At 39.2% G+C, this 24,076-nt stretch overlaps 1 protein-coding gene across 1 annotated transcript in view; it reads left to right on the top strand.

Moving 5' to 3' along the window:
• The first annotated feature begins 16 nt into the window (after positions 1–16).
• Positions 17–24,076, top strand: part of FANCC (FA complementation group C) — a 265,910-nt gene continuing 241,850 nt past the window's right edge. The window contains exon 1 of the mRNA XM_047103066.1: positions 17–185. The gene's annotated coding sequence lies outside the window, so the exon portion shown is untranslated. The remainder of the gene's footprint in view (positions 186–24,076) is intronic.

Raw genomic sequence — 24,076 nt, 5'->3', positions numbered from 1 at the left:
CGGGGAAGAGCGCGTGCGCGCGGCTCCACTGCCGAGCGACCGCGGGAAAATTCCAAAAAAGTCAAACAAAACAAAAAACCAGTACGGGGCAAAGCCAAACTTGCAAGCCACAGAACCCGGGCGGAGGCGTCCTTTCTGCCACTGCCCAAACTGCTGAAGCAGCTCTGGCTGGCGCAGACCACCCGGTAAGCGAGAGGCCGCAGAACGAGAGCAAAGACGGCTGATTCCCTCGGGGGTCTGGCCGACACGTCAGCCGAAGGGTGGAGGTAGGGTAGGGGGAGGGTAGGGAGGGAAGACTCGCGAGAACGTTCGCCGCGCTTTGCGCATCTAGTTAGGTGAGCTGCGCCCCGGCCTTGTGCAGGGGCTGAGGGGGGAGGAGGTGGGTAGGGGCTTGAGGTGGCGCGAGCCCGCGGAGGGGCGGAGCGGCGGGCGAGGGGCGTGGCCAAAAGTGGGCAGGCCTGGGGGTGGGCCCGGCGTAGGGGTCACGCGGAAGAGAGCCCCCGGAATGGTGAGAACTGGGAATTGGCGCTTTGGTTCTTTTGGTTCATTGAGTGCTGGCAGCTATGTCTACTTAAAAGGAGAGGAGCAAAGGTGAATTTCTTCGCCCCGGATCCGTGGGAGCTGTGAAAAGCTCTCGTCTTCTACCCCATCACCCTCTACAGCTGGCCGCTTGCTCTCCGTCGCCCTGCCTCTAGGGCGTTGGGAGGGGGCGAGCCTGTTGCCCCTCTTGCCTTCCAGGTCTTTTGTCGCTGAAGGGCAGAAAGGTTCTCATGGGTGATTGTCTCCTTGCAACTTTCTTTCTTTGACTGCCAGGCCAAATCACGTCCAAAGCCCTGATATTTTGGGGGGTTGTTGTTTGTTGGCTTGCTTTTTTGTATTTACGAGGGCGCTTTTACAACCGTGAACCCTCTGTAGTCATCGTGTATGGGCTAAAGGTTTGGAGGGCAAAAGATTAGGAGTTTTTGAAACATGACAAATTTGGGACCAGAATTTTGAAAGAGGCCGAGGAATTTTCCAGCAAAGACCTCCATGTGCCAGTGATTTTGTCCTAATCTGAAACTCTCGTGCTCCAGCTTTCATTTGTAACTTCTGTCCCATTTAGTGCATCTTAACTGTGATATGATTGACTTACCATTTATCACATGAGCAGGGCACTTTTGGGCCACCCAACTTCAGCTATTTATGGATGTCACTCACCCTCAGTGATGTGCAGCTCAGAACCTTTTCTCACTATCCTCTTCAGGAGGGGAGGAAAGGTTGTTACAAATAGTAGAATTCATACCATGTGTTGGGATCATTTATTACATAAACATATAGAAAACATGTTCATTGTGACTTTATCCATTAAACTTAAATTGATGTTTCAAAATAATGGGCTGTGCCAGATTCACATGGAAATAAGCATTCATATGCGTATACAAGAAAGACCACTTCAAAACAATTTGCTTTTCCTAGTTTTATCAGAGGCCTTTTCCTGTAAAAGTTAGGTCCTGCTTCTTTAGAATTGGACTAATTATACTTTAGTATATATTACACTTTAATTCATTTTTTCATTATTCAGTCCTATTCTTGTTTTCTTGAAAAACATTTACCAGAAGTCCAGAAAAGAAAGGCAAACTCTATATTGGAATTTTTTGTTCTCTAATAAAAAGCATTAACTTGATTGATTGGCTGGGTGTGGAAGATGTGTTGCTGCATGTATGTGAAACTGTGCATGTACATTTTAAAATAAATGGTATTTTAAACCAGTTCCATATTTCAGCAAGTAGTTCCAGTAACAATTATACAAATTTTGTATTTATGAAAACCAGCTACAAGGAGGCCAGCCTGGCCAATTGAAAGTTGGATTGATTACCCTAGGCCACAGAGAGTGCCAGAGAAATCTCACATGGCGTGGCAGTTCCAAGTTGGTAGTGGTGGAGCTTCAAATCAGGCTGGAAATCAGTACCAAATGGATTTGTAAAATTTTAGTCTGGGGTATGAATATTCTCTGTTCTTGTTTATGGATCCTGACTGACTGACTTTTTCTTTTTCAATTTTATTTATTTTGAGAGAAAGAGAGTGCAAATAAGGAAGGGACTGAGAGAGAGGGAGATAGAATGCCAAGCACTGGCAGCATGGAGCTGGATGTGGGCTTGAACTCACAAACCCTGATATCATGTGAGGCGAAACCTAGAGTGGGACACTTAACCAACTGAACCACCCAGGCGCCCCTGAATGACTGATTTTAATATGAAAGAACACCTATGGGAGAAGTACATTGAGTTTGCAGTGTTTTAATAAAAATGTAGTAGAAATTGAGAAGAAAAAAACTTAAAAATTCATCAGAAAAGTTAGATAACACTACAAGTCTTGAGCATTTTATTTTCTAAATATCAATTATTATTATTTTTTTGTGCTCTGGAAGAGACCTTGCAAGTTTTCTGGTCCATTCTCTTAGACTCTTCATAAGTCCTGCTGAGCGTGTAGAAATTTCTCTCTTAAGATCAGTGATACAGGAACATCTATAATCTTGGTACCTTTCTCTAGTTATAGGAAGGCAGAGTTTTAAAGGAAATTACCTTTTTTGAAACTGTATACTATGTATACTCTGTTTTCTAAAGAATTCAGTGGTTTTTAGTAAATTTAGTAGATTTTTAGAATTGTGCAGTGATTAGTACAATTCATTTTTAGAACATTTGCATCACCCTAGCAGCTTTGCACGTGCAAATTCATAGTCAATCCTAACTCTGGCTTTCAGCCTCAGGCAACCATTGATTTGCTTTCTTGTCTCTATAGATTAGCCTTTTGGGGGGCATTTCATATAAGTAGATTCATAAAAGTGCTGTCTTTTGGTTTCTTTCACTTAGCATGATGTTTTTGAGATTCATCCATTTTGTAGCATGTATCGATAGTTCCTGTTTATTGCTGAATAATATCCCATTGTATGTCTCTACCACATTTTGTTTATCTGTTCATCAGTTGGTGGACACTTGAGTTGCTTCTACTTTTTGGTTATGAATAATGCGCTGTGAGTATTCATATGTAAGTCTTTGGACATATGCTTTTATTATTTTTGGGGGGTGTTTATGAGTGGAATTGCTGAGTTGTATAGTAAGTTCATGTTTAACTTTTTAAGAAAGTGTCAGACTTTTCCAATGTGGCTATACCATATTATATTCCCACCAGCAGTGTATGGGGGTTTTAATTTTTCCACGACTTCATTTGTTAATTGTGTCTCTTTAAATAGCCATCCCAGTGGGTGTGAAAGTAGTATCATTGTGGTTTTAATTTGCACTTACCTATTGGCAAACGATGTTGACTATATTTTCATGTACTTATTAGCAATTTCTAGGTCTCTTTTGAAATGTCGAAACATTTTGTCCATTTTTTAATTGGGTATGTCAGCCTTTTAAAAGTAAAAGGTTTAAGAAGTAAAAGGTGATTCAGGCAGCAAAATCAGGTTTACTCAGGAACAGCAGAGGAATTGCAATTCTGGACAAGCAAACTATGGTGAACCTTAGGTGAGTCCTGAGAACAAAGCAGGAGAGTGTCCTTTTATAGAGGAAAGGAGTTTGAGAGGGTCTGTTTTGAACAAAAGTTCATTGGAAGAAAATGAGAATTTGAAGTGGTGGTGGCTTCTAATTGGTTGTAGGTGAGGGCAGCTTGCTGTTGCTGGGCAGAAAGGAAACCTTCCTTCTTCCTGCTGGGAGTATGCAAGTTGGGATGAATGATATGTGTATTAGTCATCTCTTCATGGTTTCCAAACTCCAGTTTTCAGTTAGGGTTCCTTATCATATTTTCACACTTTTCTTCCAATCAACTCTTCACCAATCAAGAGTTGGGTCATCTGTTCCTCGTTAGAATTGTTTTTGTCTTTCAGTGTCAGGAAGGACACTTCCTGAATGTCATGTCCCACATCAGAGGGAAGTGCACAGATTGGAAATCATGGAAGCCATGTTTGAGTAACAAACAGTGGGAGGGGGAACTCTCAGGTATTTTACATCCGAAATCTGTATCCATTCAAGGTTATAAGCTAAAAGGAGCAAAGGACCCTACCTAGATCTTCAGGTGGAATTTATTGTAGTCAGTGTGCTTGTTCCCTAATTTTATGTGATTGGGTTTCTACTTTGGAGGGTTTGTCCATGTGCAACAGGTGGTGTTTGCTATTGTATACATGCTTCATTTGGCAAGTAGGTAATCAAAGGCTATATGCATATCTTGAAGATATTGTGGGTTCAGTTCCAGAACACTGCAATAAAGTGAATATTACAGTAAAATAAATATTGCAATAAGGTGAGTCAGATGGATGTTTTGGTTTCCCAGTGCATATAAATATGTTTATATTGTACTGTAGTCTATTACGTGTATGATAGCATTATGTCTAAAAAAATATCTTAATTAAAAAGTACTTTATTGCTAAAAAACGGCTAACCATCTGAACTTTCAGCAAGTTGTAATAACTGATCACAGATCATTGTAACAAATATAATAATGAAAGAGCATGAAGTAGCATATTACTAGAATGTGACACAGAGACACAAAATGAGCAAATGCTGTTGAAAAAATGGCACTGATTGACTTGTTTGACAAAGGGTTGCCACAAACCTTCAGTTTGTAATAAAAGAATATAATATCTGTGAAGCACATTAAAGTGAAGCACAATTAAATGAGGTATACTTGTACTTTAGCCAGTGAGTTAAGTGTTGTTGGGCTGCTGTTGCCTTAGGGCTGGGGTTGGCAAGTTTTCCCAATTCCAGAGGGAGATTTCTAATCATTTGTTCGTTGTCGTGAAAGTCCACAAAACGGGTAACAGCCGTTCTGATGGAGGCAAATCCAGAATCACATATGCCTCCTGGGAATTATCTTTTAATGTGGTGATGAAGTTTTAATGGGGAATACCTGAAAGACTTTAGATTTATTGTGGATGTCCCTGGGGACAGTTAGAACACCCCCCCCCCCCCGTTATGCATTGTCTTACAATCCCCCAGTGGTCTAAACATTCACAGGCCCAGTGATTCACCACAGAGAAAGATAAAACCAGGTAGTGCATACATAATGTATGTACATACATACATACATAATAATCCTGCTAGGGTTTGATCACTAATGATGTTAATTGGGATTATTTAATTGGCCCTTTTGAACCAAGGGTCAGAGGTGTTTAGGGAATAATTAGGGAGAAACCGTCTTGTTCTGTGGACTTGGTTCTTGAAGGCTGTACAAAGGGGGGTTATTTTGCTGCAGCAGGTAGACCTAAGGTAGTAGTAAGAATGAGGAACTGTGTAGATGGAATGGGTATGATTAGTTGCATTGAGAGTTATGACAGGACAGGTCAAAGCAAGGTACAGGAAAACCTGGTTGTAGAAGTTTGACTCAGAAATCTCCCAAGGGGTGGAGGCATTGGAGATGAGGGAGAAGTTTGCTACAGGGAAGACTAAAGGTTCACAGCTGTCAGGGACAGATCAGGGTTTCTGAGGACAGATCTAACAGAAATGTTTCTTCCTTTGGCCAAGGATTGGGAAATTTGTGGTGTGTCTCACATGATCGGATGGGGCCCCTAAAATGTGGGGCCACCCGATGGGGTGGAAGCTGGCTGTGTAGGCAATGGAAAGATTCATCTGAGGCATAACAAAGGAGACATTTATTGAATACATTGCAAGGGAGCATTGGGCAGGCAGGATAGCAAAGGAGAGATTGTCTGCTATGAGGTAGTGGATGCAGGCTGTTTTTAAAGGGGGGTGGTGAGGAGGTATGAGCAGATGGAATTTTCCCAAATTTATTACCTGTGCCTTATTGTAAGTATCCCATTGGTCAGTTAGGGCTTATGGGTATTGTGGATATTATGTTGGCCTAAAGGGCCTGTCTGTATTTAGCCAGGTGGTTGCTGTGGGCCCTTGTGCCTTGATTAAGTTTCCATTGTTCAAGTCTGTTGTCTAAAAGTGACCTCTACAAAATGCAAACAAGGTCATTGTCTCTCCAGCATAGAGAAGAAGAAAATAAATTGAGAAAAAGCAGAAAGGGGAGAATATACAGGTCTAACCTCATCATCTTGGGAAAACTGTTTCAGCTGTTGCTTGATTCAGTTCCTGGAAATCTTTAATTTTAGGTCACTGTTGGTGTGCAGGTTTAGTCAGCATTTGGGCCTTCCTTTAGATGAGACACATGGGTCCAGGAGTCAACTCTGGAGTTTTGATGGCACAAGAATTGGTCAGGAATATGCCTTTCCAGTGTGGTCGAAGAGAGTCTTTTTGAAGACGTCCTTTCCAATGGATGAAATCTTCAGGTTACAGGGTGTGGTGCTTGGAGTCTTCATTTCCTGGGAATGTGCCATGAAAACATTGCCCTATAAGCGCATGATTACTTTCAAGGGATGTAATGAGACCTTTGCAATACTGAAATATACCTTTTTTTTTTTTTTAAGTTTATTTATTTATTTTGAGAGAAAGAGAGAGACAGCATGAGCAGGACAGGGGCAGAGAGAAAGGGAGAGAAAGAGAATACCAAGCAGGCTCTGCACTGTCTGCACAGAGCCCGATGCTGGGCTCCAGCCCATGAACTGCAAGATCATGACCTGAGCCAAAACCAAGAGTCAGATGCTGAACTGACTGAGCCACTCAGGTGCCCCTGAAATATACCTTCTTTTATTAGCTGTAGGTCAAAAAAGAATGAAGCTGGATGCATGGGGTACTCAATAATTATATCAAAGGTGCAAACTTGTGGGTTCCAAAGGGGGTGGATCTGAGATTAGGATGGACCAAGGCAGTTCTTTTGGCCAGGGTGTTTGGAGGTTTTCAACAAATTTTGCCAATTGAGTTTTGATAGTGCTGTTGATTTGTTCAGCTAGTCTTGAAGACCGAGGATGAGTGAAGGATGATAAGTGACAGTGAAAATGCTACAGAACTGGTCATACAGCAAAGACTCACCATAATAATCCGCCAATAAAATGAATTTCTTGGTCACTATGGAGCTAAGAAGGGTTTCTCCAGTAGGTATGATTTTTTTTTCCCCAAGCAGGATTTTAGCTACTGAAGAGGCAAGTAGCTTGTCTACAAGGAAAGGCTTTGACCCAGTGGGAAGAAGCGAATCACTGCCAGGACATATTTGTATCCGTGAGATGGGGGTAGCTGAATAAAGCCAATTTTCCAAATCTCGAATGGTCCATTAGGCAATTTAAAGTACCCAGTAGCAGTGAGGATAGGTTTCCTTGGGCTGTATTTTGGGCAGGTGGGATGATCAGAGTAGACATTTTTTGTGGTTTTCTTACTATTTTCCCCACTAGTATTCAGAAACCTTATCGTTTTATCCATAGACCAGTTGTTTAATGCATGTACAGTGGTCAATAATGGGAACTTTAAAAATAAACTAAAAAAATTGAGGGCACCTGGGTAGCTCATTTGGTTAAATATCTGACTCTTGATTTTGGCTCAGGTCATGGTCACAGGGTTGTGGGATTGGAGCCTCACATTTGTGTTGTCATCGCAGAGCCTGCTTGGGATTCTCTCGCTGTCTCTGCCCCTCTCCTGCTTGTGTGTGCCCGTGCACGTGCACTCTCTCAAAATAAATAAACATTAAAAAAGTCAAACTCAAAATGGATTAAAGACCTAAATGTGAGACCTGAAACCATAAAATTCCTAGAAGAAAACAGGCAGTAATTTCTTTGACATTGGCCGTAGAAACATTTTTCTAGGTATGTCTCCTGAGGCAAGGGAAACAAAAACAAAAATAAACTTGGGACTACATCAAAATAAAAAGCTTTTGTACAGCGAAGGAAAGCATCAACAAAACAAAAGGTACCCTACTGAATGGGAGAACATATTTGCAAATGGCATATCCAATAAGGGCTTAATATCCAAAATATATACAGAACTTACACAACTCGACACCAAAAATAATCCAATAAAAAATGAGCCGAGGACTTGAATAGACATTCCTCCAAAGAAGACCTACAGATGGACAACAGATACATGAAAAGATGCTCAACCATCAAGGAAATGCAAGTCAAAACCACCATGTGATAGCACCTCAAACCTGTCAGAATGGCTGAAATCAAAAAGACGAGAAATAACAAGTGTTGATGAGGATATGGAGAAAAAGGAACCCTTATGCACTGTTGATGGGAATGTAGATTGGTGTAACCATTGTAGAAAACAGTATGGAGTTTCCTCAAAGTATTAAAAATAGAATTATCACTTGATCCAGTAATCCCTCCACTGTTATTTACCTAAAGAAAATGAGAATACTAATTTGAAAAGATATATGCACCCTATGTTTATTGCAGCATTATTTACAATAGTCAAGATATGGAAGCAGCCCTGTGTCCACTGATAGATGAATGGATGAAGACGATGTATTTGTGTGCATACATACACAGAATGGAATATTACTCAGCCATAAAAAAGAAGAGATCTTGCCATTTGCAACGACATGGATGTACCTAGAGGGTACCTAGAGGGTATAATGCTAAGTGAAATAAGTCAGGCAGAGAAAAGACATACCATATAATTTTATTCTTATGTGGAGTTTAAGAAGCAAAAACAAATGAACAAAGAAAAAAAGACAAATAGACTCCTAAGTACAGAGAACAAACTGGTGGTTTCCAGAGGGGAGGTGGATGGAGGGTGGGTGAAATAAAGAGCGAGATTAAGAGTATGTTTTAAACTTGTGGTGCTTGGGTGACTCTGTTGAGTGTCATACTTCAGCTCAGGTTATGATCTTGCAATTCATGAGTTTGAGCCCCGCATTGGGCTCACTGCTGTCAGTGATCCTTGGTCCCTCTCTCTCTCTCCACCTTCCCCACTTGTGCTCTGTCTCAAAAATAAACATTTAAAAAGGAGTAAACTTCTCTTGATGAATACTTAATAATGTCTAGAAGTGTTGAAGTATTATATTGTACCTGAAACTAATAAAACACTGTATGTTAATTGTACTTTAAAAAGGGGAATAAAAAATGAGAGTTAAAGAATTTCTGGTGGAACTGGGTTTTTATTTGGTCCTGAACATGTTTCTCTTTTTATCATATCAACAACCATTTGTTTGTCAATTTTGTTTTTCCTTTTCTGGTGGAGATTGTTGTGTGTCTCTAGTTAGTTTCTCCAGACTACCATCTGGAGGTGAGTTCCTTTGGACTGTAACAGAGGTTTGACTTTTGGACCTTTTGAAGGCAGCATTTTTTTGTGGAAATGTCAGTGAAGCGATTTCCTTTACCTTCCAGTGAATGAAGCTTAGAATGCTCCTGGACTTTAATAATAGCCAAAGCAGCAGGTAAGAATATGGCATCCAATAATTACTGAAAGTAAGGGCTGTTTTTAATGTTATCTCTGCTGGAAGTAAAAAAAAGCCAGGTTGTTTATGTAACATTCCAAAATCATGAGCCACTCCAAAGGCATGTGGGTGCAAATGTTGCAATTTTGCCCTTGGCTAGGATATAGGCCGGTAAGAGTGCATATAATTTGGTCTGTTGGGCTGAAGTAACCAAAAGCAAAGGTGCTGCTTCAATTATTTCAGAGGTCAATATTGCATATCCAGCACAATATTTACTATTTTCATCTTTCCAATATGAACCATCAGTGAACTATGAAAAATCAACATCTGAAGTTTTATGTAAATAAATAATCACATGGATCAGAAGGTGATCTGTCAGTATTTAGCAGTTGTGGGGGCTTTCATAAGTAGAGGAGGGGAGAAGAGTAGCAAGTTAAGGTTATTACAACAAGCAAGAGTGACATAAGGAGCATTTAACAGGGCAATGTCCTAGGAAGTGAAATGGCTTAATGAAAGATACTGAGTATGATGAGAGTGAAGAAGGGCTTTGGCAGCATGTGGCACAGAGATGGTTAAAGGGGATCCCATGATCATTCTTTCAGTGGCTTTACAGGAAGGACAGTAGCAGGTATAGCTATAAGGGGGTGGGGGAGATATTTCTGGGCTATGGGATTTAGTTGTTGTCCCTAATATCCTGCGGGTCGGTGGTGATCTCCATGCTCTTGGGTGAGTACCTCAAGGGCATTCCCTTTTCCGTATACAAAAAAGAAAGGGCGTTGATAATTGGGGTGTCTAAGGGTGGGGGGGGTTGTTATTAAACCAGATCCTTTAAGATTTGAAAAGCCATGTCATCTCAATCTTCATTGATTAATACATTTTTAACAAGGTCTATTAAGGTTAGGCCATAAGGGAAAAGTTTGGGATCCAGCTGCAACAATATCCTGCCACTGTGAGAAAACCTCTCAGGGGACATTGGTTTTGTTTGGGCTTTGAGAAGTTTAGGATGCCATGAAGCCTGTCTGGATCTAGATGCAGTCTTTGTTGTAAGATTAGATACCCTAAGTATCAAACTTGAGTTTGAACAAATTGTAATTTTTTTTTGTTTTTATTCATTTTGGAGAGAGAAAGCGAGCACACGTAAGTGGGGAAGGGGCAGAGAGCAAGGGGGACAGAGGATCCAAAGTGGGATCTGTATGGACAGCAGAGAGCCCAATGTGGGGCTCAGACCCACAAACCATGAGATCATGACATGAGCTGAAGGCAGACTCTTAACCAATTGAGTCACCCAGGTGCCCCTGAACAAACTGTAATTTTTAAAAGAGATTTCATATCCCTTTTTGGCTTGGAATTACAGCAAATGGATGCTATCTTCTTGTGAGGAGGCTTGGGAAGTGGAGCAGAGAAGTCATCTGCATATTATATTAAAGTGGAGCATCCAGGGAACTTGATATCATCTGGATCAGCCTTTAAAGTTTGTGAGGAAATAAGAAGGGCTTTCTGTTAGGATGTCCTTGGAACCACAGTAGAGGGGATGGCCATCTTGCCAGTGCAACCCAATGAAAAGCCCCTAGCGGCGCATCAGAATGAATTGAAGGTCAACCAATCACCCAGCGCCAGCGCAACCCAACGGGAAAGCCCCAAGTAGCGCGCCAGAATGAATTGGAGGTCAACCAATCACCCAGTTACAGCACGACCTGATGCGAAAAAGGCCCACCCGGACCTAAACCCGGAACCGGAACCGCTGCAGCTTAAAAACCCCACCCCACCACACCGGGCGCGACTTCCCTGACCTCTCTCTCTCTCCCCCACTGAGTCACGGAACCTCGCCCCAGATCTTAGTTCCCAATAAAGCCTTTGACTGCTAAAATTTTAGTTCTTGACTCTTACATTTACCCTAGCCTACTCCTGACCCTAACACTTTCCATGAAACCCTGGGGCATTACTGTCCAGGTTAATTGCTGTTCTTTCCAAGTAAAGGCAAAAAGATATTGACTAGTTTTAATCTACTGGGATACTGAAGAAAACACTACATGAATCAGTCATGAAAGAAAATTTGCTCTCAGTATGGATGAAGGTTACTAAGGTGAATTGGGGACAACAGAGTGGCAAAGCAATGACAATATTGCTTATGACTCAGAGGTCTGATGAGCCTCCATCTGTGGCCATTTGGTTTCTTCACAAGTAAAATGGTGTTGCAGGGGATAATGAGGCCCTGGGTCTTAAAATCTATTATTGACTTAATGACATGAAGGGCCTCTTTATTTATAGGGTACTGGTTAATTCTGGGGAGAATTTTTGAGGAATCTGTTTGGATCTTTAACAGGTGGGGCACTGTGGATTCTGCAAGTTATCAGTTGAGGGTTTTGCCCACAGGGACGGTGATAGCTGATCCATCAGGGACAAATGATTAGTGTCCTTGGAATTAGCTATATTGGTGTCAGAGACAGAGCAAATAAGATGTTGAAGCATCATTTGACTTATCTAGTTGGCTATTTTGGTTGCTGTTATCAAATTCTAGAATTATTTCCCCCTTTTGGGAGAGAACTCCCAGCATGATATTTTTCTAAGAAATGTTGGCCCAATAAATGAATAGGGTCGGAGAAACTTCAAGGAGAAAAGGGTGGGTATCTTGAAATGCCTAAGCAAAAAGGGATAGGGTTAGAGATAGGAACCCATTGAGATTTATTAGAGACTCCCACTATTTGAACTGTTTTAGTACTCTGAGGTAGAGGATGTTTAATGGTAGTGGAGTTGAGCACTGGGAATGTAGCTCTAGAATCAGTAAGGACAGAGAGAGATCGGTTCCTAATCTGGAGAGTGGTTTCACCAGGTCAACTAAAGGAAAGGACTGGGTAAAGTCTTGAAGTTCATTGGAGTTCTTTCACTGGGGTTAGGAGGACATTGGAAAGGCTCGTTAGAGGGCTGAATGAAGGTGCCTGGAGCACTTGAGCTTATAGCAGTCTTTCTTCCAATGTTTTGGCTTTTTGCAATAATGGCAGAGACCAGGAGGATCTTAGTTTTGTTTAGGAGACTTCATTTGTTGGGGTTCAAATGAAAGGTTTTTGTGCTTTTCCTTTTATTTGAATCATCTAGGATGTAGGTGACCTTGTTTACTAAATTAATTCAATCTGGAGTAGACATACTTTTTTATTCCATCCTGATCCTTTTCATTAGGATAAAAAGATCCCAGTTCAGCCTGTTAAGGAACATAGCGTTAAAGGCTATCCAGGTGAACTCAACATCCAAAGGAAGACCAGAATTTTCTTTAAAGATAATTTGGAGCTGGCATAATATATAATAGTCATGCATGGGCTCATTGGGCTTCTGGGTACAAGCCTGAGTCTTACTCCAGTCAGCTCACTTTGGGAAAGTTCCTGAGAATTACCAAAAGGAGTCACTTGGCAGTTCCTCAAGTCTGATTATATAATAAGGCAGCAAGGGTTTCTTTGTCCCCATGTTGTAATTCTAGACTTCTTGGAATCATTCCATTTGGTAGTTTTCATCCAGTGTTGGGTCTTGCCTTCGCTAACAAGCATATGGACTAGCTGATACAAACCAGAGAAATCAGGTTGATAAGTTTGAAAAACTGCACCAAATTCCTCAGCAAATCTATGGGGATCCTCAGTTACTTTGGGAAAATCTTTGACTATGGCTTGTAGTTCAACTTTAGCCCAGGCAACATAGGAAATTAAGGGTTTAGCATTTGGATTGGCACAAGATCTGATTTTAAAGGGGCAGGTTTTAATAGGTTCAGGGCAGAAGGCTGTGGGGAGAGGTTTGGAGAAAAAGGAAAGTTCAGTGAGGGGATCAGAATGAGAAAGCCGAGGATATAAAGGAGGTGGGGATAGTGCAGAAGGGAAAGAAGCTGTCACCAGAGACAAAGAGCACAAGGGAGGGGGAAAAAGAGGCCTTAGAAACTTTTTTGACTTTTCTTTCAGTTGTTTGCTTACCTTAGTTAATTTGGAAATGGTATTTTGTAAAAAGGTGATTTTAGAATCTTGGATACATTTGGAAGCCTCCAGGTATCAATTAAAATAGGCACCCCATTCAGTCTGTTTAATTTCAAAGCTATGGTCTTCTAATTTGGTTCTGAAAAATACAAGTTTGGGTGGTTGAAGATTCCCCATGATGGCGTTTGGAGTTCTAAGTTATCTTTGGCCAAGTTGTTACACTTAGTTAAGGATGCACAAGAGGAGGGACTGTAGTTTTTTTTTAACATAAAACTGGCCGGGGTCCCAGAAGGAGGACTGTCTTGAGAGAATTTAGAGGATTGAATCTCAGAGAAGACTTATCAAACTGAAAGGGAGAAGACAACTCACAGAAGCACAAATTGGTGCCACACATAGTACTAGGGGTTGTTAGTTCCTTGCGGGTTCATTGCCTTTGAATCCCACTTCTGACACCATGAAATGTCAGTTTTTTAAAAGGAAAAATATAAACGATAACCAGAAAAATCAAGTTTATTTGGTAATAGAGGAATTGAAACTCAAGAAAACTATGTTCATGAACCATGGGCAAATCTTGAGAACAAAGGAGGAGAGCTTCCTTTTATAGAGGGAAAGAGGTTGGAGGGGTTGTTTTGAACAATGTCCATTGGAAGAAAATGAGAGTTCAAAATGTTGATGGCTTCTAATTGGCTGTAGGTGAGTGAAGTGGTGACAGCCTCTCATTGGCCACAGGGGAGAATGGTTGCTGTTGGGTGCCTGCAGCTTATTGCTATGCAGAGAGGAAATCTTCATTTTTCTTGCTGGACTAAGTAAGCTGTAATGAATGATATGTATGTGAGAGCCCTCCCTTCATGACTTCCCAGTTCCGATTTTGACTTGGGTTTCCTTCACACATTTTCACAGTAGTTTGCCTTATTATTGGATTGTAAACATTCTTTGTATATTTTGAATAGAAGCCCATTATCAGACATGTGTTTTGCAAATAATTCTTTCCGCTTGTCTTCATTTTCTTCATGGTATTTTTTGAAGTACATAAATTTTAATTTTGAGAAAGTCCAATGTATCAATTTTTTTTCCTTTTTTTTGATCTTAGGTTTATGATCAGTTTCCATGAACTTTTGTGTGTGGTATGAGATACGGATCCAAATTCATCTTCTTTCTTGTATGTGTATATGCAGTTGTGCCAGCTTTGTTTGTTGGGGAAAAAAAAATACTGACTTTTCCCTGCTTTTGTCAAAACTCAATTGGCCATCCAGCATCACACTGTCTTAATTATGGTAGCTTTATAGTAAAGTTTGAAATTGAGTAGAAGCTGTCTAGTATTCTTATTCTTTTTCAAATTGTTTTGGCTATTCCGATTTCCTTACATTTCCATGCAAGTTTTAGTATCATCTTGTCATTTTTTTTTTTTTGAAAAAAGCCTGCCGTGATGGATTTTAGTAGAAATTGCATTGACTCGGTAGGTCTCTTTTGAGGGAGAAATAAAATTGTAATGTGAACATGGAATGTCTTTTCATTTGTTTAGATCTTTAATTTATTTGAGCATTGTTTTGTAATTTTCATTGTACAAGTCTTGTCCTTTTGTTATCTTTATTTTATAGTGTTTCCTTTTTGATGCTTTTGTGTATAAAATTTTTTTTCATATCCCATTTTTAGGTTTCTCATTGCCAGTATATGAAAATAAAATTGTTTTTTATATATTGGTCTTGTACCATGCAGCTTTGATTATTACTTCAAGCAGGTTTTTTTGTGAATTGCTTAGAATTTTCTACATATACTGTCATGTTATCTGTCAATATAAGCAATTCTATTTTTTCCTTTACATTTGGATGCTTTTTTTGCCCCTTAAAACTTACAGTACATTGCTGAATGGAAGTGGGGAGAGTAGACATTCTTGACTTGTTTCTGATCTTAAAGGGGAAAGCATCTAATCTTTTACCAATAGGTCTGATGTTAGATGTAAATTTTTCATTAATGGTCTTTATCAAGTTGAAGAACTTTTCTTCCTATACTGTTGAGAGTTCTTATTATGATTAAATGTTGGATACACAAAATAAAGAGATGTAAAAAAGGATATCAAAATATAAAATGTTGGAAGAGGTAGTAAAAATGAGAGTTTTAAAAAGCATTTACACTTAAGTTGCTACCAACATAAAATATACTATCAATATACGTATATAGAGAGGCTGTTAATGTGAACTTCATGGTAACCAGAAAGCAAAAACTTGTAGTATATGTACAAAAGATAATGAGAAATGAATGTAAACATGATACTATGAATAAAGTCATCAAACCACAAGGGAAGAGAGCAAGAGAAGAAGGAAGGAAGAGAGAGGAACTACAAAACAGCCAGAAAGCAGTTAACAAAATGGTAATAAGTGCATACTTATCGATAGTTACCTTAAATATAGGTGGATTAAATTCTCCAATCAAAAGGCATAGAGTGGCTGAATGGATTAAAAAAACCAACAAGACTCATCTATGTATATTGCTTACAAAAGACTCCACATCTAAACAAATGTACAGACTGAAAGTAGAGGGATGGACAAAGATATTCCATGTAAATGCAAACAAAAAGAAACTATTTTACCTAAACTCCTATCACACAAAGTAGATTTTAAAAACAAACTGTAATAAAAAAAAACAGAGAAGGGCATTGCATAGTGATGAAGGAGTCAATTTAAGAAGAAGATTTGGGGTGCCTGGTGGTGGCTCAGTTGGTGAAGCATCTGACTTCCACTCAGGTCATGATCTCATGAGTTTGTGAGTTTGAGCCCCATATCTGGCTCACTGCTGTCAGCACAGAGCCTGCTTGGGATCCTCAGTCCCCCTCCCTCTCTGCCCCTCCCTTGCCCTCAAAAATAAATAAATAAAACATTAAGAAAGAAAAGAAGATATAACATTTATAAATATTTGTGTACTCAACATAGGAGTTGAGCTGAGCACATATTAATAGACTTCAGGGGAGAAATGGACAGCAATGCATTAACAGTAGGGAACTTTAATGGCCTACTTATATCCATGCATAGATTATCCAGCTCCCCTAAAAAAACCAGGAAGAAAACATTGGGCTTAAATGACCCATTAGATCAGATGAACATAATACATATATACAGAACATTCTATCCAAAGCAACAGAAAACACATTTTTCTCCAGTGCACATGGAATATTCTCAAGATAGGTCACATTTTAGGCCACAAAACAAATCTCAAAATTTAGGAAGATTGGAATCCTGTCAAGCATCTTTTATGACCACAGTAGTATAAAACTAGAAATAAGTTACAAGAAAAAAATTGGAAACCATACCAAAATGTGAAGATTAAACAGTCTGCTACTGAACAACCATTAGCTCAACAAAGAAATCTAAAGGGAAATTAGAAAATACCTTGGAACAAATAAAAACAGAAATAGAACATTGCAAAATCTATGGGATGCAGCAAAAGCGGTTTTATTTATTTTTTAACTTTTATTTATTTTTGAGAGCGAGCGAGCGAACACATACAAGCAGGGAGGGGCAGAAAGAGAGGGAGAGAGAGGATCTGAAGCAGGCTCCATGCTGTCAGCAGAGAACCCAATGTGGGCCTCGAACCCACGAACCATGAGATCATGACCTAAGCTGAAGGTGGATGCTTAACTGACTGAGCCACCCAGGTGCCCCACAAAAGCGGTTTAAAAAGGGAAGCTTATTTACAGGCCTACCTCAAGAAACAGAAAAATATCAAACAATCTAACTTTTCACTTAAAGGAATTTGAGAAAGAAGAGTAAAAGTTAAGCCCTAACAAAACCCAAAGTTAGTTGAAAGGATGAAATAATAAAGATCAGAGCAGAGATAAATGAAATAGAGACTAAAGAAAAAAATAGAAAATATCAGTGAGACTAAGAACTAGTTCTTTTTTTTTTTAAAGACGAGTTAAACCACTTGAGTTCATTTTTTAAAAGTTTATTTATATTGAGAGAAAGAGTGAGGAGGGGAGGGACAGAGAGACAGAAAAAGAGAGAATCCCAAGCAGGCTTTGTGTTGTCAGCACAGAGCCTGATGAGGGGCTTGATCGCATGAACCATGAGTTCATGACCTAAGCTAAGATCAAGAGTCAGATGCTTAATCAACTGAGCCACCCAGGTGCTCCGAGGTTGTTTTTTTTTTTTTTTTTTAAGTTTGAGAGAGTGTGCACACACATGCAAATGGGGGAGGGGCAGAGAAAGAGAGGGAGAGAGAGAATCCCAAGCAGGCTTCACACTGTCAGCCTGGAACCTGACAATGTGGAGCTTGATCCCATGACCATGAGTTCATAACCTGAGCTGATATCAAGAGTCGGACACTTGACTGAGCTACCCAGGTGCCCCAAGAACAAGTTCTTTGAAAAGATAAACCAAATCGCCAAACCCTAGCTAGACTCACCAAGAAAAAATGGAGGGCTCAGATAAAATCAGAAATGAAAGAGAAGTTACAGTTAATACCACAGAAATACAAAGGATCATAAAAGACTGCTGTGAACAATTATGTACCAATAACCTGGACAACCTAGAAGAAATGGATAAATTCCTAGCAACATAATTTTCCAAGACTGAATCATGAAAAAATTAAAAATCTGAATAAATTTATTATTAGTAAGGAGATTGAATCTCTAAACAAAGCACTCCCAACAAAGGCCCAGGACCAGATAGCTTCACTGGTGAATTACCAAATATTCAGAGTAGATTTAATACCTGTCCTTCTCAGACTCAAAAAATTGAAGATTTGGAAAAATGTTTCCAATCTCATGAGGGGAGGAGTTAGATGGTGGAGTAATAGGGCGACCCTGGGCTTGCCTCGTCCATTGAAAATAGCTAGATCAACATCAAATCATTTTGAACATCTAGGAAGTTGGTTGAAGGATTAAGAGAACAATTTACATGTTTTGAGGGAGAAAACTTGGCAGGTACAGGTATGGAGACTTGAATTGGGAGAAAGAAAAGCCTCAGTACTGCAGAAGGGAGCGAGCCTTTTTTGTGGAGAGGAAAAGGAAGAGGGGAGAAGAGAGCAGGATGTTGGGTTCACACAAGAGAAGCACTCCCCCAAAACCATTGACTGGGGAATCAGGAGGAACTATCACAAGTTTTTGCAAATGGTGGAGCTCAAATTTGGAGGTTTTGAAAGTCTGTACCATTAGCTGAAGTCAATCTGGGTGGGCAGCTGTGCTTCTCGGGAGAAGGGCAGAGCCCTGGGAGTGGACAGCAGATAGCGTGGTGTTGGGGTCCCCTGGGTTGCACTGGGAGAGAATGTTCCCCTTCCCAGAGTGCATTTGGAAGAGGGTGTATTTCCTCTCCAATGATTAAAGACCCAGCTGGTGCCTTTGAGCAGCCGTTCAACAGCAAGGGACAGAGGCACATGTGGAGGGCAGATAATCTGGTTGCAGCTTTCTGTTGTCATTCACTGTAAACTCCAGGCAGCTCTGTGGCTGTGTGACTACTTTTCTGGGACAGAATGGTGCTAAGCACAGTGCTGCAAGGCTCTCTTCTGGAGGGGGGCAGCAGTCTGCCTTTAACTCCTTTAAGATTTGGAGTTTTGAATCCTGGCTGCACACCAGAGATAAAACACAGGAGAGCTGTGGCTGTGTGTGTGTCAGTGGCTCAGGCACAGAAGGGTTGAGGGCAGGGTTCTGATGGAAGTCTGGGACACAAGGAGAGATCATTTGCTTGTCTGGACTCCCTGAACAGTGGCAGGTGCAAGCTACCCTCCCTAAGGATAAGAGAGTGGGGTGATGCCATCTTCCCTTCCTGCACCAGCGCAGCTGGACTTCAGTGAGCAACATAGTGCCCCCAGTGGAGGCTGCAGCCTCTTACACCAAACCCCACCCCCCTGCACACTGCTAGGGCAAGTCTGACTGTGTGAGCCAGTGCAGCTGGCCTCTGCCCCAGAGGACCAACACAGCCCCCACTGCCGACATGCACCAAGTCTACTGATCATAGAGTGCTTAGTTCTGGTGGAAATAGGACCAAACTCATTTTATAAGGCCATCATTACGTTGATATTAAAACCAGACAAAAACAAGATAAAAAGAAAATCCTAGGTTAATATTTGTGATGAACTTACATTAAAAATTCTCAACAAATGTTAGCAAACCAAATTGAAAAAGGATCATACACCATGATCAAAGGAGCTTTATTCCAGGGGTGCAAGTGTGGTTCAGTGGCCATAAGTCAATCAATTTGATACACCGTGTTAACAAAATGAAGGATAAAAATCAGATAATCATTTCAATACATGGAGAAAAAGGACTTGACAAAATTCAACGTCCATTTATGATAAACTCTCAACAAAGTGGGAATAGAAGGTGGTATGTACCTCAACATAAATAATGCCATATATGACAAACTCACAGCTAACGTCATACTCAACAGTGAAAAGCTGAAAGTTTTTCCTCTAAGATCAGGAGCAAAGACAAAGATTCCCACTCTTGCCACTTTTATTCAACATAGAATAGAAGTCATAGCCACAGCAATTAGGCAAGAAAAAGAACTAAAAGACATCTAAGTTGGAAAGGAGTTAAGTAAAATGTCACTGTTTGCAGGTGCTGTGACACTGTATAGAAAACCCTAAAGGTTCACCAAAAAAACTGTTAGAACCAGTAAATGAATTCAGTAAAATTTCACAGTACAAAATTAAAATGCAGAAATCTGTTGTTTTTATACACTAATAATGAAGTAGCAGAAAGAAGAAATCCCATTTACAATTGCAAATAAAAGAAATACCTGTGAAAAAATTCAATAAGGTGAAATATCTGTACAATGTAGACTATAAGATATCAATGAAAGAAATTGAAGAACATACAAATAATGGGAAGATATTCCATGATCATGCATTGGAAGAATTAATATTGTTAAAAGTGTTCATACAACCCAAAGTAATCTACAGATTTAGTGCAGTCCCTATCAAAATTTCCATGGCATTTTTCACAGAAATAGAACAAATAATTTAAAGATGTGTATGGGCCTCAAAAGACCCTGAATAGCTAAATCAATCTTAGAAGAACAAAGTTAGAGGTATCATGCTTTCTGATTTCAAACTATACTACAAAGCTATAGTAATTAAAACAGTATGTTATTAGCATAAAATCAGTCATTGATGGGATAGAATATAAACTTACACATATATGGTGAATTAATTTCTGAAAAGGAGCCAAGAGTTGCAACTGGGTAAGTCTTTTCAATAAATTATTTTGGAAATGGACAGCCACATGCAAAAGAATGAAACTAGACCCCTATCCTGTACCATACATAAAAATGAACTCAAAATAGTTTAAAGACTTGAATGTAAGATCTGAAACCATAAAACTCCTAGAAGAAAACATAGGTGGTAAGATCCTTGACATTGGTCTTAACATTTAATTTTTGGATTTGATTTCAAAAACAAAAATAAACAAATGGGACTACATCAAACTAAAAGAGCTTCTGCACAGCAAAGAAAACCATCAACAAAATGAAAAGACAGTCTACTGAATGGAAGAAAATATTTGCAAATCATCCATCTGATAAGGGGATAACATTTAAAATAAATAACTCAAGCAAGTCAATAGCAAAAAAGCCATACACTCTGATTAAAAAATGGGTAGAGTATCTGAATAGACATATTTCCAAAGAAGACCAGCAGGCACGTGAAAAGATGTTCTACATCACTAATCAGTGAAATGCAGATCAAAACCACAGTGATACATTACTCCACACTTGTTAGAATGGCTACTGTCAAAAAAAGTTTTTGAGGATGTGGAGAAAGAGAACCCTTATGCACTGCTGTTGGGAATGTACATTGGTGCATCCATTAAGGAAAATAGTATGGAAGTTCCTTACAAAATTGGAAATAGAACTGCCATATGATCTATTATCTGAAGAAAATGAAAACACTATCAGAAATATATTGCACCCCTGTGTTCATTGTAGTTCTTATTTACAGTAGTCAAAATATGGAAACAACTAAAATATTCATCAATAGGTAAATGAATAAAGAATATGTGGTATATATACAATGGAATACTACTTGGCCATAAAAAAGAATGAAATTGTGCCATTTGCAGCAACATCAATGGATCTGAGGGTATTATGCTAAGTGAAATAAGTCAGTCAGAGAAAGACAAGTACATGATTCCATTTATATATGGAATCCAAAAAAACCAAAAACCTCATAGATATGGAAAATTGGTGGTTATTAGAGGGGAAGACGGTGGTGGGGTGGATGAAATGGGTGAACAGGGCAATTTTATGGTGGTGGATGGTAGCTAGATTTACTGTGGTGATCACTTTGTAGTGTATACAAATAGCAAATCATCTTGTATACCTGAAGCTAATATAACATTACATACCAATTTTACTTCAAGGAAAAAAAAAAAGCGAACCTTGTGGAATATATTAACATAAGTCATAGTATGATTGAAGCATTAAAAAAAAAAGTCACTAGGGGTGCCTGGGTGGCTCTGTCAGTTTAGCATCTGACTCTTGATTTCATCTCAGGTCATGATCCAGGTGGTGGATCGAGCACCATGTCAAGTCCTGTGCTGAGCATGGAGCCTGCTTGAGATTTTCTCTCTCTCCCTCTGCCTCTCTTGCACATGCTGCTCATAAAAATAATAATAATAAAAAAAAAGTCACCAAAGTTCGTGTCTACCTTGTAATGGTATTTTAAGTAAATCCATATAAAACATGGTGGAGATGATAAGGCAGAGAGCATATCTGCTTTGCATTTAAGTTTTGTGTGGCTTGCTTGATGTTTAAGATTTTTTGAGTCATTTACAAACACTTAAACACTAAGCAATTTCACCTTTAAAATCCGTATTTTCTGGGTTTCTATTAAGGCAGTCTGGCAACTACATCTGACTTCTCTTGGCAGCAGCTGGTAGGAGCTAAGTTCTGGCTATCTTCTTTGGATGGTGCTCTTGTCTTCCAGTAGCCTCAAGCCCATCTGATTGCTTTACTCATTTAACTTACCCATTCTGGTTATTTTAATTTATGACCTTTGTCTGAAGTAATTTAGTAACACTTGAATCATTTTGAAATGCATTCAGTTGTCAAAGTAATACCTAGGGGGGGAAATGGGTAATTCTGAACAAATTTATCATACTTATTGTGGAAATTGCTACAATAATCTTTGTTCTCTGGTAAGTTCAAAGTTCATACTGCAGAAACTTTATTATTCCTGAACAATAATATGCTATATATCCTTCAGAAATCAGAGCTTTTGCCCTATTGGTTTTTAAAAAAATTAATTGATTTTATAAGCATGGATTTTTTTTTAAATTTCTTTTGGTTTCTTGGTTCATTTGTAGTAGTACTTTGGTCATAAGCCCTGTTCAATGTGTTTTGCACTTTCCTAATTATTCTCATACAGATTGTATTTGATTCTGATAGTAACCACATGTGCCAAGGTAAGAGAAGCATTAAAAAAAGAAGAAAAATAGAGTGGAGGCTTTTCAAAAAAATTAATTTGGACCAGGATTAGAAGTTCCTGAGAGATGGCCCAAAAAGAGGATAGTGCTGAAGAACTTCTGGGGTTACTTCTGTTTTTGTAATTTTTGAATATGTCTTAGTTATTACAGCATGATAACCTTTTCAGTTTCTAAAGGAGCCGAGCATTTCTGGTTACCCATACTCAACTTATTTTAGCAGAAAACATTCACCTTCAATAATAACTTCTCTTTGAAATGTTTACAGAGAAGGAAACTGAGGTTAGTGGCAAAGCTGTTGATCATTACCCCCAGAAACTGACTCTGGTCTGGTGCTCTTCTCATTGCATCGGCAGCCCCATGGCCAAGGATTGCTGATGCTCCCTATTGGAATATTCTTGAGCCAAGTCTTCGGCAGACTTTTTTTGTTGCATCTTTCTACTGTGTAAATAAAGGTATTAGAAGAAATGTAGTTTTTTGAATACTGCCCAACCAGTTTCTGCTTGGTAACTTGCCCTGAGACCCTGTGAATGCCAGCAAGTAAATTAGATCCACAGTGTGTTTGATATGCATATTTTCTCCCCAAACAAAATTTGAATTCCACAAACACAAATTGAATCATTTTCTAAATGTTTGTATATGAATGGAAGTTTCTGTCCTATCCTTCTGTAACCAATACCATAAAACTTCTTAAGGTCTATGATGCATTTGTTGTACAATGTTAATCCAAAACAAAACTTTATTCTGACTAAATTTGTAGCTATAGAGAGATACCAAACTCATTTCCATTGATCAGTACAACATGTTTGTACCAACCAGATCTAAAAAATGTGTAAAGGAGTGCCATGCTGTAAAGATCTTATTATAGTTGTAAACACAAGTGCAGCTGTTACAAATCTAGCAAAACCTCAGATTAAACAATTTAAAATTTACTGAAGATGACATTCCAGAGCCATTTTTCATAATATAAACACTCTGGGACATGCCTTTGAAATGAGTGGGATTATCATTAATATTAATGCCACTGAATTCAAGGCTGGGAAGTCATTTCTTTTTGAGCTTTATTTTCACTCCTAATTTTGGAATAGAATATGTTTTTAACCTGAAGTGTGGCATGTTTATTCACACCCTGAAAAAACTTGATCCTATTGCTTTTGAATTGTAGGAATGCAAAAATACAGTATAAGTATTTTATTCTTTATTTAAGGTCTCTTAAATTAGTTTGTTAGAATTAAGTTTGGCAAAAATTAGCTGTTAATGGAATCCAATTGCCTTAGTCAATTAAAAAAAGTAGAAGGAGTTGATATTTTAGAATTATATCGGTTTGACAATTTAGAATGCTGTATTTAAGGGAAGAATTTTATTCTGAATGATTTTGAGCATGTTTCTTGTGGTCTTGTCTTTCAGCTAGACTGCGGTAGGACAAGTTTTCAAAATCTGCACTGCTCTAATTTGTTTTTCTCCTTATTTT

The sequence above is a fragment of the Lynx rufus genome, unplaced genomic scaffold (assembly GCF_022079265.1).
Source record: "Lynx rufus isolate CCGP_SWC_20201006 ecotype Redwood Valley unplaced genomic scaffold, mLynRuf1.p SCAF_10, whole genome shotgun sequence".
NCBI classification, from domain to species: Eukaryota; Metazoa; Chordata; class Mammalia; order Carnivora; family Felidae; genus Lynx; species Lynx rufus.
The sequence above is the reverse complement of the archived record's forward strand: the minus strand, read 5'-3'. Positions and strand labels throughout refer to the sequence as shown.